Source organism: Ranitomeya imitator, chromosome 3, assembly GCF_032444005.1.
Source record: "Ranitomeya imitator isolate aRanImi1 chromosome 3, aRanImi1.pri, whole genome shotgun sequence".
Lineage (NCBI taxonomy): Eukaryota > Metazoa > Chordata > Amphibia > Anura > Dendrobatidae > Ranitomeya > Ranitomeya imitator.
The window spans coordinates 318,513,340-318,531,449 of record NC_091284.1 but is presented as its reverse complement, the minus strand read 5'-3'; the positions used below and the strand labels follow the sequence as shown (position 1 = coordinate 318,531,449).

The following is an 18,110-nucleotide window of genomic DNA, read 5'->3' as shown; positions in this document are numbered from 1 at the left end:
GGGGAAGCAGGTAGGAGACTTTTCCATGGGGCATTCATGGCGGGGCTAAAGCCACAGCTCAGGCAGAAGGTCCAGGCAGCTAAGCCCGACTGGAGAATATGCCAAATAGAAGAGTTGGTGCAGGTGGCAAAAGGGGTGGAATTAGATCAGAAGGCAAAGCCAGTACAGATGCATTATGCGTCCAATGACCTTCAGGGGCACGGGACAACTTCTACCAGAGGAGACCGGCGACAAATAAAGTGCTATAACTGTGGAAAGAGGGGGCACATCAGCCGTCAGTGCAGGGCACCCAGGAAGGAGACTCAGCCCAAGACGGACGCCCCAACTCAAAACCCACAATAGGAAACAGGCAACCCCGTAGCCATCTACCCCCTTAGGGCACCTACACACCGAAGCCCACAAGGGGTAGTCCCAGTACATCTCCCAGATGGTAGAAAAATCCCATTCCTGGTGGATACGGGGGCAGCCAAAACAGTAATCCGCCAGGAACATGTCAAATCATCAGACATATCAGATGACACCCTCTACACTCAAGGTTTTGAGGGGCTGATCCAAGAATGCAAACTGACAAAACCACTGCCCCTCCGTTTAGTTGACCACACCTGCCTCGCTAGGCTGCTGATCAGTGACAAGTCACCTGTTAATTTGCTAGGTTCTAACGTACTACAGGCAATACAAGCACACATCATGTACGAACCTGACGGTACTGTTACGTTGACAGCTGGTATTCCAGAAGCTACGCTGTGCAAAGTGCTGGCGTGCCTGCATGTGTCTGACTCCCGCTCCCCTCCTGAAGCAGATGAATCACTAGCACAAGTCCCAGACTTGCTGTGGGCAAAGTCCAAAACTGATATGGACATATGCCTGTTCCTCCGGTAATGATTAATTTGAAGCCAGGAGCAAAGCCACCTCAAGGTAGACAGTACCCTTTAAGTGCTGCTCAGGAAGAAGCAATAGGGAAGAATATCACAGATCTAATTAATTCGGGGGCCATAAAGCCTACAAAGTCTGTAGCAAACACTCCCTTATTCCCAGTAAAGAAAAAGGGTAGGAAAGGGAAGCCGGTCACCTACAGAATGGTCCATGACCTCAGGGCCATAAATGCAGTCACTGAATTACACCAGTGGTACCAAATCCACATATCATCATGTCGCAGATTCCAATAACTGCAGCTTGCTTCACCTGCATTGACCTTGCAAATGCTTATTTCTCTGTGCCGTTACACCAGGACTGTCAATATCTTTTTGCTTTCACTTTCAGGGGCCAGCAGTATACTTGGATGGTGCTACCGCAGGGGGCTCAAAACTCTCCAACCTTGTATACGGCTGCGTTGCAACTTGTTTTGCAGGATTGGATCATTCCACATGCTGAGGTAGTCCTACTCCAGTATGTGGATCCTAAAAGTAAAAAAAACAAACGCTTCATACTTACCTTCCGCTGTCTGTCCCCGGCGCTCTGCTTCTCTGTACTGGCTGTGAGCACAGCGGCCGGAAAGCAGAGCGGTGACGTCACCGCTCTGCTTTCCGGCCGCTGTGCTCACAGTGAGTGCAGGAAAGCAGAGCGCCGGAGGACAGACAGCGGAAGGTAAGTATGAAGCGTTTGTTTTTTTTACTTTTAGGATGGTAACCAGGGTAAACATTGGGTTACTAAGCGCGGCACTGCGCTTAGTAACCCGATGTTTACCCTGGTTACCAGCGAAGACATCGCTGAATCGGCGTCACACACGCCGATTCAGCGATGTCAGCGGGAGAGCCAGCAACCAAATAAAGTTCTGGACTTTCTGCAGCGACCAACGACATCACAGCAGGATTCTGATCGCTGCTGCGTGTCAAACTGAACGATATTGCTAGCCAGGATGCTGCAACGTCACAGATCGCTAGCGATATCGTTTAGTGTGAAGGTACCTTAAGCACATTGCTGTAGCCAGACACCTCAGACTTCAATGTGCACTCCTCATGCCTCCCAATGTCACCTTAAAAAGATGCATGACTTTGAACCCAGCTACTGTCATTCCAATTGATGTAGTGGATTCAAAGGAAGGGGGGAAAGGAGGTAGGCCAAGGAAAACCACTGTTTTTGCTAAATTTGACAGAGGAAGAGCTATTTGATGCATACCATGAACATGACTGTATAGCCCTTATGGCTCAAGAAACTGCAGGGTTTTCACATGTTTCTGATGCACCTCTCACTAATCCAGATGTTGAGCTTTTTGTAGATGGTTCAAGAAGCATCGGTGAGGATGTCCGGTTCTACACTGGGTATGCAGTGGTCACACAGCATGAGGTAATAAAAGCAGAACCACTCCCTCCTCATATGTCTGCACAGGAGGCGAAGCTGACCGCACTCATTGAAGCGCTTAGAGGGGCTGAAGGTAAACGGTACACCATTTACACAGACTCCAGGTATGGTTTTGGAGTCGCACATGATTACGGCCCCATATGGAGGGCAAGAGATTTTCTTACATCAACAGGTACTCCTATTAAGCATGGGCACCTCATCAAGCAGCTAATGGACGCACTACTACTTCCAAAAGAGGTTGCCATAGTTAAGGTAAAAGCACACACCAGGCTTGCGACCAACGAAGCACGAGGCAATGACAAAGCGGACAGAGCAGCCAAGGAGGCTGCAAGGAAGCCACGGCAACACGAGACCCCTGCGGCCACCCCACTGATTATGGTAAGCACTGAGTGTAACCAGTTGGACTTAAGTATCTTACAGGCTCTGACTCGGCAAGCCACCGGGGAAGAGAAAAAGGTCTGGTCAAAAGCTGGAGCTCGGGAGCACGACGGTTTGTGGAAGGTGGGATAGCGGGTGTGTCTGCCAAGATCTCTGTATCCTGCAATGGCCCAAGCGGCCCACGGTCCAACGCATCTATCCAAAAATGCCATGTGTGCTCTGGTGGAGAAGCAATGGGTCGCACCTGGTTTCACAATGGTTGCCACTAGGTTTACACAGGCATGTCTCACATGTGCACAACACAATCCAGGCAGTGTAGTGAAAGTACCACAAAAACACACACCTAAGCCCCTCTACCCGTTTCGACGACTGCAGATTGACTTCATACAGCTTCCCAAGGTAGGAACGTATGAATATTGTCTTGTGTGTTGACCTCTTCTCAGGGTGGCCGGAAGCTTTCCCGATTCCAAAAGCTACTGCACGAGCCACTGCAAAGAAATTGACTGCCTGAAACCATAGAATCTGACAGAGGTACCCACTTCACTGGAGAGGTAATGCAAAATGTCATGCAAATGCTAGGGGTCACACAGGCGTTTCATACCCCCTACAGACCACAAGCTAGCGGCAAGGTAGAACGGCTGAATGGTACACTTAAGCTAAAGATCCAGAAAGCGAGTGAGGAATTGAGGAAGCCATGGGCAGTGTTTGCCTTTAGCTCTGTTCTCCATCAGGTACACGCCTAACAGAAAGACAAAGTTGTCCCCCTTTGAAGTTTTGTTTGGGTCAGCACCGAGACTAGGCCTGTACTTCCCACAGACATTGCAACTTCAGTGTGACAGACTCACCAGCTATGTCCAGGGCCTGCAAAAGAGGCTCTCATTTGTGCATAAACAAGTGTTTGATTCTATTCCAGACCCAGAGAGCCGAGAGGGAACCCACTCTATTCAGCCTGGAGATTGGGTGGTGGTCAAGAGACACACGAGGAAGCCTCTGGAGCCAAGGTTTGACGGACCCTTCCAAGTCCTCCTCACCACAGCCACATCAGTGAAGCTAGAGGGAAAGCCCACCTGGATCCATGCGAGCCACTGCAAGATCCTGGAACAGAAGAGCGATCGTCCTGCTCCTGATGATGCTGATGACCCTTCCCCAAAGAAGACAGACGGCTCAGACAAACCAGAGGGACACTTGTAATGAAGTAGCCCAGCTTAGACTTGATATTGTGAAAAATGTGGACTGGATACACTACATTTTACTATGATCAACAAAGATTTATAAAGTATACTAGGGAAGCGATGACAAACATAGTAGATCACTTCACAGACAAATAAAGATGCCATAACAGTAAAATTACATGCACACAAAAATTAACACAATGATGATTGTATAAAATGCTATGATTGAGAATAGGATATGATCTTCCCATCCTATGAGGCATTCGGCCGAAGAATTGACAAAGTCCGACATTGGCATTAGGCCAGTGACAGCACCTGTGGGTTAGGGGTAGAATCATATCTAATCTCAAAAGGGGGGACTGATGGGGAAATCAGAGACCACCTTGATATAGCCTTATAATTCATATACATGATTCCTTGACTAACAGAATGTTTCAACATGTCTCAGGTCTCTGCTAAGTCATACCTGCTGACTATTGATTATCAATTAGAGTTGTTGACAGGGGGAGGGTAATTACATGGACCTTTAGCCCTTACGTGCCTGAACCCAAATACCCTCTTATGTAAGGATCACCTGATAAATTAATGATAGTTTCATATGTAATAAACAGCTGATTTGCGCACGAACTTGATGTATACGCCTACTCAAAAGTGTATATAACTGAATGTCCTTTCTGGAATAAAGCACGGCTTGATACAGATCTCCATCTGTCCGTGTCCGTCACTTCTCTGGAGAAACTCACACATTTGGAAGCCATCCAATATCCCTGAGGGTCTGACTTGCAGACCGCCCTAACAGTATGTATATATATATATATTTATAGTCGCCAGCTTGGGTATAAATATATATATGTATGTTATAGACTGCAGACTTGTGTGTGTAATGAATATCCTTTATTGTTACACTGTTTTGTCTATTAGTATATACAGTAGTATAAGGAAAAGATAACGTTGAGGCATATTTAGTGGATATTTATTAATAGTCAAATTTGGCGATAATAGTTAATATCACATCTCAATAGAGGTGTAAGGAGAATTCCTCCTTTGGTTAGTAATTTTTGGAGGAAAAACCTGTCCCTTTTCAGATGATTTCCTCATTCCAAACTATGTATTAAAACAAAAGTCAAAAACAATGGTGGCTGTGCCCCCTCAAAAAAAGTCAGTGTCTAAATAACTTGTCATGTGGCCTTGAGCATCAATTACAGCTTTACGACGACTTCTCATGCTGCTTACAAGCCAAGTTATTGTATGCTTAGGCATAAACTGCATGCTCGCAAACGCCAGAAGCCTGACAAACAAGATGGAAGAACTAGAAGCAGAAATATCTACAGGTAACTTTGACATAGTGGGAATAACCGAGACATGGTTAGATGAAAGCTATGACTGGGCAGTTAACTTACAGGGTTACAGTCTGTTTAGAAAGGATCGTAAAAATCGGAGAGGAGGAGGGGTTTGTCTCTATGTAAAGTCTTGTCTAAAGTCCACTTTAAGGGAGGATATTAGCGAAGGGAATGAGGATGTCGAGTCCATATGGGTCGAAATTCATGGAGAGAAAAATGGTAACAAAATTCTCATTGGGGTCTGTTACAAACCCCCAAATATAACAGAAATCATGGAAAGTCTACTTCTAAAGCAAGATAGATGAAGCTGCAACCCATAATGAGGTCCTGGTTATGCGGGACTTTAACTACCCGGATATTAACTGGGAAACAGAAACCTGTGAAACCCATAAAGGCAACAGGTTTCTGCTAATAACCAAGAAAAATTATCTCTCACAATTGGTTCAGAATCCAACCAGAGGAGCAGCACTTTTAGACCTAATACTATCTAATAGACTTGACAGAATAACAAATATGCAGGTGGTCGGGCATCTAGGAAATAGCGACCACAATATTGTACAGTTTCACCTGTCTTTCACTAGGGGGACTTGTCAGGGAGTCACAAAAACACTGAACTTTAGGAAGGCAAAGTTTGACCCGCTTAGAGATGCCCTTAATCTGGTAGACTGGGACAATATCCTCAGAAATAAGAATACAGATAATAAATGGAAAATGTTTAAGAACATCCTAAATAGGCACTGTAAGCGGTTTATACCTTGTGGGAATAAAAGGACTAGAAATAGGAAAAACCCAATGTGGCTAAACAAAGAAGTAAGACAGGCAATTAACAGTAAAAAGAAAGCATTTGCACTACTAAAGCAGGATGGCACCATTGAAGCTCTAAAAAACTATAGGGAGAAAAATACTTTATCTAAAAAACTAATTAAAGCTGCCAAAAAGGAAACAGAGAAGCACATTGCTAAGGAGAGTAAAACTAATCCCAAACTGTTCTTCAACTATATCAATAGTAAAAGAATAAAAACTGAAAATGTAGGCCCCTTAAAAAATAGTGAGGAAAGAATGGTTGTAGATGACGAGGAAAAAGCTAACATTAAACACCTTTTCCACGGTATTCACGGTGGAAAATGAAATGCTAGGTGAAATCCCAAGAAACAATGAAAACACTATATTAAGGGTCACCAATCTAACCCAAGAAGAGGTGCGAAACCGGCTAAATAAGATTAAAATAGATAAATCTCCGGGTCCGGATGGCATACACCCACGAGTACTAAGAGAACTAAGTAATTTAATAGATAAACCATTATTTCTTATTTTTAGGGACTCTATAGCGACGGGGTCTGTTCCGCAGGACTGGCGCATAGCAAATGTGCCAATATTCAAAAAGGGCTCTAAAAGTGAACCTGGAAATTATAGGCCAGTAAGTCTAACCTCTATTGTTGGTAAAATATTTGAAGGGTTTCTGAGGGATGTTATTCTGGATTATCTCAATGAGAATAACTGTTTAACTCCATATCAGCATGGGTTTATGAGAAATCGCTCCTGTCAAACCAATCTAATCAGTTTTTATGAAGAGGTAAGCTATAGGCTGGACCACGGTGAGTCATTGGACGTGGTATATCTCGATTTTTCCAAAGCGTTTGATACCGTGCCGCACAAGAGGTTGGTACACAAAATGAGAATGCTTGGTCTGGGGGAAAATGTGTGTAAATGGGTTAGTAACTGGCTTAGTGATAGAGACTATACCATTTATAAGCACCCTCTGCTTTCTAACTGGGTCGCTGTGACCAGTGGGGTACCGCAGGGGTCGGTATTGGGACCTGTTCTCTTCAACATATTCATTAATGATCTGGTAGAAGGTTTACACAGTAAAATATCGATATTTGCAGATGATACAAAACTATGTAAAGCAGTTAATACAAGATAAGATAGTATCCTGCTACAGATGGATCTGGATAAGTTGGAAACTTGGGCTGAAAGGTGGCAGATGAGGTTTAACAATGATAAATGTGAGGTTATACACATGGGAAGAAGGAATCAATATCACCATTACACACTGAACGGGAAACCACTGGGTAAATCTGACAGGGAGAAGGACTTGGGGATCCTAGTTAATGATAAACTTACCTGGAGCAGCCAGTGCCAGGCAGCAGCTGCCAAGGCAAACAGGATCATGGGGTGCATTAAAAGAGGTCTGGATACACATGATGAGAGCATTATACTGCCTCTGTACAAATCCCTAGTTAGACCGCACATGGAGTACTGTGTCCAGTTTTGGGCACCGGTGCTCAGGAAGGATATAATGGAACTAGAGAGAGTACAAAGGAGGGCAACAAAATTAATAAGGGGGATGGGAGAACTACAGTACCCAGATAGATTAGCGAAATTAGGATTATTTAGTCTAGAAAAAAGATGACTGAGGGGCGATCTAATATCCATGTATAAGTATATAAGGGGACATGTTATGGCTGGCAATCAGGCAACACAGCGTGCAGTAATCAGCGCACATACAGAGATCTGGCAATAACCCAAAACAATAGGACGAGCTCTGAGACGTGGAATCTCTGTAGACTGCAGTACCTGATCTATCCTCACACAACTGGAAGCAGCAGTGGATTGCGCCTATCACTACCTATGCAACTCGGCACTGCCTGAGGAGCTGACTAGCCTGAAGATAGAAATACAAGCCTGACTTACCTCAGAGAAATACCCCAAAGGAATAGGCAGCCCCCACATATAATGACTGTTAGCAAGATGAAAAGACAAACGTAGGAATGAAATAGATTCAGCAAAGTGAGGCCCGATATTCTAGACAGAGCGAGGATAGCAAAGAGAACTATGCAGTCTACAAAAAACCCTAAAACGAAAACCACGCAAAGGGGCAAAAAGACCCACCGTGCCGAACTAACAGCACGGCGGTGCACCCCTTTGCTTCTCAGAGCTTCCAGCAAAAGACAATAACAAGCTGGACAGAAAAAACAGAAAACAAACTAGAAGCACTTATCTAGCAGAGCAGCAGGCCCAAGGAAAGATGCAGTAGCTCAGATCCAACACTGGAACATTGACAAGGAGCAAGGAAGACAGACTCAGGTGGAGCTAAATAGCAAGGCAGCCAACGAGCTCACCAAAACACCTGAGGGAGGAAGCCCAGAGACTGCAATACCACTTGTGACCACAGAAGTGAACTCAGCCACAGAATTCACAACAGTACCCCCCCCTTGAGGAGGGGTCACCGAACCCTCACCAGAACCCCCAGGCCGACCAGGATGAGCCACATGAAAGGCACGAACAAGATCTGGGGCATGGACATCAGAGGCAAAAACCCAGGAATTATCTTCCTGAGCATAACCCTTCCATTTGACCAGATACTGGAGTTTCCGTCTAGAGACACGAGAATCCAAAATCTTCTCCACAATATACTCCAATTCCCCCTCCACCAAAACAGGGGCAGGAGGCTCCACAGATGGAACCATAGGTGCCACGTATCTCCTCAACAACGACCTATGGAATACATTATGTATGGAAAAGGAGTCTGGGAGGGTCAGACGAAAAGACACCGGATTGAGAATCTCAGAAATCCTATACGGACCAATAAAACGAGGTTTAAATTTAGGAGAGGAAACCTTCATAGGTATATGACGAGAAGATAACCAAACCAGATCCCCAACACGAAGTCGGGGTCCCACACGGCGTCTGCGATTAGCGAAAAGCTGAGCCTTCTCCTGGGACAAGGTCAAATTGTCCACTACCTGAGTCCAGATCTGCTGCAACCTGTCCACCACATAATCCACACCAGGACAGTCCGAAGACTCAACCTGTCCTGAAGAGAAACGAGGATGGAACCCAGAATTGCAGAAAAATGGAGAGACCAAGGTAGCCGAGCTGGCCCGATTATTAAGGGCGAACTCAGCCAACGGCAAAAATGACACCCAATCATCCTGGTCAGCGGAAACAAAACATCTCAGATATGTTTCCAAGGTCTGATTGGTTCGTTCGGTCTGGCCATTAGTCTGAGGATGGAAGGCCGAGGAAAAAGATAGGTCAATGCCCATCCTACCACAAAAGGCTCGCCAGAACCTCGAGACAAACTGGGAACCTCTGTCAGAAACAATATTCTCAGGAATGCCATGTAAACGAACCACATGCTGGAAGAACAAAGGCACCAAATCAGAGGAGGAAGGCAATTTAACCAAGGGCACCAGATGGACCATTTTAGAAAAGCGATCACAGACCACCCAAATGACAGACATCTTTTGAGAAACGGGAAGGTCAGAAATGAAATCCATCGAAATATGTGTCCAAGGCCTCTTCGGGACCGGCAAGGGCAAAAGCAACCCACTGGCACGTGAACAGCAGGGCTTAGCCCTAGCACAAATTCCACAGGACTGCACAAAAGCACGCACATCCCGTGACAGAGATGGCCACCAGAAGGATCTAGCAACCAACTCCCTGGTACCAAAGATTCCTGGATGACCGGCCAGCACCGAACAATGAAGTTCAGAGATAACTTTACTAGTCCACCTATCAGGGACGAACAATTTCTCGGCCGGACAACGATCAGGTTTATTAGCCTGAAATTTCTGCAACACTCTCCGCAAATCAGGGGAGATGGCAGACACAATGACTCCTTCCTTGAGGATACTCGCCGGCTCAGATAACCCCGGAGAGTCGGGCACAAAACTCCTAGACAGAGCATCCGCCTTCACATTTTTAGAGCCCGGAAGGTATGAAACCACAAAATCAAAACGAGCAAAAAATAACGACCAACGGGCCTGTCTAGGATTCAAGCGCTTGGCAGACTCAAGATAAGTAAGGTTCTTATGATCAGTCAAAACCACCACGCGATGCTTAGCACCCTCAAGCCAATGACGCCACTCCTCGAATGCCCACTTCATGGCCAGCAACTCTCGGTTGCCCACATCATAATTACGCTCAGCAGCAGAAAATTTCCTGGAAAAGAAAGCACATGGTTTGAACACTGAGCAACCAGAACCTCTCTGTGACAAAACCGCCCCTGCACCAATCTCAGAAGCATCAACCTCGACCTGGAACGGAAGAGAAACATCAGGTTGACACAACACAGGGGCACAGCAAAAACGACGCTTCAACTCCTGAAAAGCTTCCACGGCAGCAGAAGACCAATTAACCAAATCAGCACCCTTCTTGGTCAAATCGGTCAATGGTCTGGCAATGCTAGAAAAATTACAGATGAAGCGACGATAAAAATTAGCAAAGCCCAGGAATTTCTGCAAACTTTTCAGAGATGTCGGCTGAGTCCAATCCTGGATGGCCTGAACCTTAACCGGATCCATCTCGATAGTAGAAGGGGAAAAGATGAACCCCAAAAATGAAACTTTCTGCACACCGAAGAGACACTTTGATCCCTTCACGAACAAGGAATTAGCACGCAGTACCTGGAAAACCATTCTGACTTGCTTCACATGAGACTCCCAATCATCTGAGAAGATCAAAATGTCATCCAAGTAAACAATCAAGAATTTATCCAGATACTCACGGAAAATGTCATGCATAAAAGACTGAAAAACAGATGGAGCATTGGCAAGTCCGAACGGCATCACCAGATACTCAAAATGACCCTCGGGCGTATTAAATGCCGTTTTCCATTCATCTCCCTGCCTGATTCTCACCAGATTATACGCACCACGAAGATCAATCTTAGTAAACCAACTAGCCCCCTTAATCCGAGCAAACAAGTCAGAAATCAATGGCAAGGGATACTGAAACTTAACAGTGATCTTATTAAGAAGGCGGTAATCAATACACGGTCTTAGCGAACCATCCTTCTTGGCTACAAAAAAGAACCCTGCTCCCAATGGTGACGACGATGGGCGAATATGTCCCTTCTCCAGGGACTCCTTCACATAACTGCGCATAGCGGTGTGTTCAGGTACGGACAAATTAAATAAACGACCCTTAGGGAATTTACTACCAGGAATCAAATCGATAGCACAATCACAATTCCTATGCGGAGGAAGGGCATCAGACTTGGACTCTTCAAATACATCCTGAAAGTCCGACAAGAACTCTGGGATGTCAGAAGGAATGGATGACGAAATAGACAAAAATGGAACATCACCATGTACTCCCTGACAACCCCAGCTGGTTACCGACATAGAGTTCCAATCCAATACTGGATTATGGGTTTGTAGCCATGGCAACCCCAACACGACCACATCATGCAAATTATGCAGTACCAAAAAGCGAATAACTTCCTGATGTGCAGGAGCCATGCACATGGTCAGCTGGGCCCAGTACTGAGGCTTATTCTTGGCCAGAGGTGTAGCATCAATTCCTCTCAACGGAATAGGACACCGCAAGGGCTCCAAGAAAAATCCACAACGTTTAGCATAATCCAAATCCATCAGATTCAGGGCAGCGCCTGAATCCACAAACGCCATGACAGAATATGATGACAAAGAGCACATTAAGGTAATGGACAAAAGGAATTTGGACTGTACAGTACCAATAACGGCAGAGCTATCGAACCGCCTAGTGCGTTTAGGACAATTAGAAATAGCATGAGTAGAATCACCACAATAGAAACACAGTCTGTTCAGACGTCTGTGTTCGTGCCGTTCTACTTTAGTCATAGTCCTGTCGCACTGCATAGGCTCAGGCTTACTCTCAGACAATACCGCCAGATGGTGCACAGATTTACGCTCGCGCAAGCGACGACCGATCTGAATGGCCAAGGACATAGACTCATTCAAACCAGCAGGCATAGGAAATCCCACCATTACATCCTTAAGAGCTTCAGAGAGACCCTTTCTGAACAAAGCCGCTAGTGCAGATTCATTCCACAGAGTGAGTACTGACCATTTTCTAAATTTCTGACAATATACTTCTACATCATCCTGACCCTGGCATAAAGCCAGCAGATTTTTCTCAGCTTGATCCACTGAATTAGGCTCATCGTAAAGCAATCCCAGCGCCTGGAAAAATGCATCAACATTACTCAATGCAGAATCTCCTGGTGCAAGAGAAAACGCCCAGTCCTGTGGGTCGCCGCGCAAAAAAGAAATAATAATCAAAACCTGTTGAATAGGATTACCAGAAGAATGAGGTTTCAAGGCCAAAAATAGCTTACAATTATTTCTGAAGCTCAGGAACTTAGTTCTGTCACCAAAAAACAAATCAGGAATCGGAATTCTTGGTTCTAGCATCGATTTCTGATCAATAGTATCTTGAATCTTTTGTACATTTACAACGAGATTATCCATTGAGGAGCACAGAGCCTGAATATCCATGTCCACAGCTGTGTCCAGGATCACCCAAATGTCTAGGGGAAAAAAAAGACTGAAGACAGAGCTAAGAAAAAAAAAATGTCAGGATTTCTTTTTTCCCTCTATAGGAAATCATTGGTGTGGCTCCTTGTACTGTTATGGCTGGCAATCAGGCAACACAGCGTGCAGTAATCAGCGCACATACAGAGATCTGGCAATAACCCAAAACAATAGGACGAGCTCTGAGACGTGGAATCTCTGTAGACTGCAGTACCTGATCTATCCTCACACAACTGGAAGCAGCAGTGGATTGCGCCTATCACTACCTATGCAACTCGGCACTGCCTGAGGAGCTGACTAGCCTGAAGATAGAAATACAAGCCTGACTTACCTCAGAGAAATACCCCAAAGGAATAGGCAGCCCCCACATATAATGACTGTTAGCAAGATGAAAAGACAAACGTAGGAATGAAATAGATTCAGCAAAGTGAGGCCCGATATTCTAGACAGAGCGAGGATAGCAAAGAGAACTATGCAGTCTACAAAAAACCCTAAAACGAAAACCACGCAAAGGGGCAAAAAGACCCACCGTGCCGAACTAACAGCACGGCGGTGCACCCCTTTGCTTCTCAGAGCTTCCAGCAAAAGATAATAACAAGCTGGACAGAAAAAACAGAAAACAAACTAGAAGCACTTATCTAGCAGAGCAGCAGGCCCAAGGAAAGATGCAGTAGCTCAGATCCAACACTGGAACATTGACAAGGAGCAAGGAAGACAGACTCAGGTGGAGCTAAATAGCAAGGCAGCCAACGAGCTCACCAAAACACCTGAGGGAGGAAGCCCAGAGACTGCAATACCACTTGTGACCACAGAAGTGAACTCAGCCACAGAATTCACAACAGGGACAATACAAATATCTCGCTGAGGATCTGTTTATACCAAGGAAGGTGACGGGCACAAGGGGGCATTCTTTGCGTCTGGAAGAGAGAAGGTTTTTCCACCAAAATAGAAGAGGATTCTTTACTGTTAGGGCAGTGAGAATCTGGAATTGCTTTCCTGAGGAGGTGGTGATGGCGAACTCAGTCGAGGGGTTCAAGAGAGGCCTGGATGTCTTCCTGGAGCAGAACAATATTGTATCATACAATTATTAGGTTCTGTAGAAGGACGTAGATCTGGGGATTTATTATGATGGAATATAGGCTGAACTGGATGGACAAATGTATTTTTTCGGCCTTACTAACTATGTTACTATGACATCCCTCTCTTCTTGAAGGGCAGCCTCAGGTCATTGAGATTCTGGGGTACAGAGTTAAGAAACACTACATGGCGACTCAGTTGATCCTTTCTGGTTTTCTATGGGATTTAGATCTGGAGAAAGTGCAGGCAACTCCAATTGAGGTACCCCAGTATCCAGCAGCCGTTCCCTAATGATGTGACATCAATGAGCTGGAGCATTGTCGTTCATGAAGATGGAATTAGGCATGTATCGTTCATGTAGAGGCACAGTGACTGGATTAATGATATCATTCAAGTAGTAGGGACTGTTCACTGTATTATTCACAAAGTGTAGGACGGTTCTGTATTAAGTAGACACACCTGCCTGAACTGTAACACCACCAAAGGCTCCTCTGGTGACAACCATAGCTGATGCATAGCGCTCCCCTTGACTTCTCTAACAACGTTGTCTGCAATAGTTTCTGCTCAGCATAAATCGACTTTCATCATTGAACAGCACTGAGGCCCACTGGTCCCCCGTGCAGGGAAGATGCTCCCTGGCCCATGTAAGACAATGATGCTGATGCCTGGTAGTATAGTCAGGTACTCTTGCAGGTCATCTAGCATGTATTCCACACCTGTTAGGTTTTTACCATTAAGCTCCTTGTTAGAGAACAGCAAGTTGTGCAAAAGGTTCTGAAACATTGAACGGTTAGACATGTGCATTCTATTCAAAAGTTTAGAGGTGGTCACGATAAGTTCACCTGAAAATGTTAGAGTGCATTTCAGGCTCCTCGTGAAATTTCACCCGGAAGCTAAATATCCCTATCTTCTGTGAGTAGCGTGTGTATATATACTGTATACCGTACAGAGCAAAAGTTTGGACACACCTTCTCATTTAAAGATTGTTCTGCATTTTCAGGACTATGAAAATTGTACATTCACACTGAAGGCATCAAAACTGTGAATTAACACATGTGGAATTATATACTTAACAAAAAAGTGTGAAACAACTGAAAATATGTCTTATATTCTAGGTTCTTCAAAGTAGCCACCTTTTGCTTTGATGGCTGCTTTGCACACTCTTGGCATTCTCTTGATGAGCTTCAAGAGGTAGTCACCGGGAATGGTTTTCACTTCACAGGTGTGCCCTGTCAGGTTTAATAAGTGGGATTCCTTGCCTTATAAATGGGTTTGGGACCAGGGCTGTGGAGTCGGTAAGCCCCAGTTACGACTGCGACTCCTGGATTTTATCAGGTTCCGACTCCGACTCCTTCATAAATGGCCAATTCGTAACAATAAATTTACTGTTGTCAAATATTAACATCGTGCTTATTCAGTTTCTCACCATCATATAAGTAATCAGACCACATAGAGCAAAAACTATATTTATTAGAATACAATTAGAATATAGGAAATAACTTTTATAAACTCTTGTAAGCATATTTATTTCTCTAATGAAATGAGCGGTAACGGTGACTGCTGACAGAGGAAGAGGCTGCGGCACCCGGAAACCAGCTGTCCGGGGGAAGGAGCCAGGGACGCCGGGAGCAGGTAAGTATCTCATAGTTGCCTGTCCCCGTTCCACACGCCGGACGCCGCTCCGTCTTTGCATCCTCTTTCAGTGACTGTGCAGGTCAGAGGGCGCGATGACGTACTAGTGTGCGCCGCCCTCTGCCTGAACAGTCAGTGCGGAGAGACGCCGAGACGGGATGCTGAAGAGCTTTCTTTTTATTGCAGCAGCAGCATTATATATTGCACAGATTTATATGGAGCGTCTATGGTGCCATAATGAACGGGGCATAGCATTCTATATGGGGCACAACTTTATGTGGAGCATCTATGGGGCCATAATCAATGGTGCAGAGCATTCTATATGGGGCAGCTTTATGTGGAGCATCTATGGGGCCATACTGAACGGTGCAGAGCATTCTATATGGAGCACAGCTTTATATGGAGCATCTATGGGGCCATAATGAACGGTGCAGAGCATTCCATATGGCACAGTTTTATGTGGAGCATCTATGGGGCCATACTGAACGGTGCAGAGCATTCTATATGGCACAGTTTTATGTGGAGCATCAATGGGGCCATACTGAATGGTGCAGAGCATTATATATGGCTCAGCTTTATGTGAAGCATCTATGTGGCCATACTGAACGGTGCAGAGGATTATATATTGCACAGCATTATGTGGAGCATCTATGGGTCCATACTGAATGGTGCAGAGCATTATATATGGGGCAGTTTTATGTGGAACATCTATGGGGCCATACTGAACGGAGCAGAGCATTATATATGCATTCTATATGGCACAGCTTTATGTGGAGCATCTATGGGGCCATACTGAACGGTGCAGAGCATTATATGTGGCACAGCTTTATATGGAGCATCTATGGGGCCATACTGAACGGAGCAGAGCATTATATATGCATTCTATATGGCGCAGCTTTATGTGGAGCATCTATGGGGCCATACTGAACGGTGCAGAGCATTATATATGGCACAGCTTTATGTGGAGCATCTGTGGGGCCATAATGAATGGTGCAGAGCATTATATGTGGCACAGCTTTATATGGAGCATCTATGGGGCCATAATGAACGGTATGGAGCATCTATTTTTATTTTTTAAATTCACCGGTAGCTGCTGCATTTTCCACCCTAGGCTTATACTCGAGTCAATAAGTTTTCCCAGTTTTTTGTGGCAAAATTAGGGGGGTCAGCTTATACTCGGGTCGACTTATACTCGAGTATATACGGTAATTATTTTGAGAGCAGAGAACAACCTCTCTACACTAACTTGGGTTGGTGGCAAAGCAGTAACCACTCGGGCAACATCTCTGACAATGTCAGGATACAGAGGAATCTCTTGTTGCACTATTATTTTTGATGAACGGTCAAATTTCTCAATTTCTTTTAGTGCACATGAAAAATTCTGCTGAAATGTACTGGCTGTGTTCTTATCTGCTTATCACTGTTGTTCATAGTTTGATAGAACATGTATATTTGAGTAACATTTATAAAATTCATATGAAAGTTCAATTATTAAATATTAATACATTTTTTTTTAAAGCTGCAGTCGGTACATTTCTACCGACTCCGACTCAAACCAAAACTATTAACTCCGACTCCACAGCCCTGGTTGGGACCATCAGTTGTGTTGTGCAGAAGTCTGGTGGATACACAGCTGATAGTCCTACTGAATAGACTGTTAGAATTTGCATTATGGCAAGAAAAAGCAGCTAAGGCTAGTTTCACATTTGCGTTCGAATCCGCAGCGTTTTATCCGCATCCGCAAGTACTGGAAAAAACGCATAGAAACACATACAAACGCAGCCTTTTTTAGACGCATGCGGGAACGCATGCGGTTAATAAAACCCCGTGTTTTCACGCTTTTCCATGCGTTTTGTCATGCGCTTGCATTTTTTGTGCGCATGGTGGAAAATTTTACAGGAGAAAAATCTAGATAACCAGACACCGCCAATGGGACTACAGAGGGCGTGTATTATGGGATATCTATATATAGACCCTAGGACTGCTGAAATCTTAACATTGTGCTACTGTATCCTGTGTTATGATGGATCTTCGCATGGAGAGCTTTTATTTCAACCTGGATTTTAGCATCAAGCTGTTTCTTGCCTGTGCGTTTGCTTGGGAGCAACACAGAAATCGCGAAAGATGGAGAAGGACACGGCGTAGGCGTTTTTGGAGACACCCCATTATCGAACTACGTGAGAGCCGTGGAGCCTATCACACGCTGTATGGCGACCTTAATGCCAACCCGGACAAATTCCCGGAATATACAAGGATGTCGCAAGACTCTTTCCGAGATTTGCTTGCTCATGTCCAAGGAGCCATCCGGAGACAGGACACCCAGCTCCGTAGAGCGATTCCACCAGAGGAACGTCTGCTGGTTACATTAAGGTACGTAACAAATCTAAACAAATGCCAGTGCTAATTTTGGGTGTTCTGACATGTTTTTTTTTTATTTTCCTTTATGTCTTTAGGATAACAACACTATAAATAGAATTGATTGTAATTTTTGTTTTAATTTATTTTCTTCCAGATTTCTGGCATCCGGAGAGAGTTTATCATACCTCCACTTCCAATACCGGCTTGGAATTTCCACCCTGTCCGGAATAGTTGCGGACACCTGCCGGACTTTGTGGAATGTTCTCCGGGATGAGTTTATACCCACCGCGGACATGTGGATTGAAATTGCTGAAAAATTCTGGAGTGTGTGTGATTTCCCCAACTGTTTGGGAGCGGTGGATGGAAAGCACATCCGCATTATCAAACCAGCCAGAACAGGAACGGAGTACTTCAATTATAAAAAATATTTTTCTGTTGTGCTCATGGCAATAGCCGATGCGGACTGTCGCTTCATCGCCATGGACATTGGCACTTTTGACCGTGGCAACGATTCCCGGACTTTCAAGAACAAAAATTTTAATTTTCCACGACCA

At 44.9% G+C, this 18,110-nt stretch overlaps 1 protein-coding gene and 1 long non-coding RNA gene across 2 annotated transcripts in view; one reads left to right on the top strand and one right to left on the bottom strand.

Annotated features, from left to right (window-relative positions):
• Positions 1 to 781, bottom strand: part of LOC138669832 (uncharacterized) — a 135,003-nt gene extending 134,222 nt beyond the window's left edge. The window contains exon 1 of the long non-coding RNA XR_011319242.1: positions 698 to 781. This is a non-coding gene — a long non-coding RNA (uncharacterized lncRNA). The remainder of the gene's footprint in view (positions 1 to 697) is intronic.
• Positions 1 to 4,550, top strand: part of FANCE (FA complementation group E) — a 119,454-nt gene extending 114,904 nt beyond the window's left edge. Inside the window, exon 12 of the mRNA XM_069756617.1 lies at positions 3,590 to 4,550. The gene's annotated coding sequence lies outside the window, so the exon portion shown is untranslated. The remainder of the gene's footprint in view (positions 1 to 3,589) is intronic.
• The last annotated feature ends 13,560 nt before the right edge of the window (positions 4,551 to 18,110 follow it).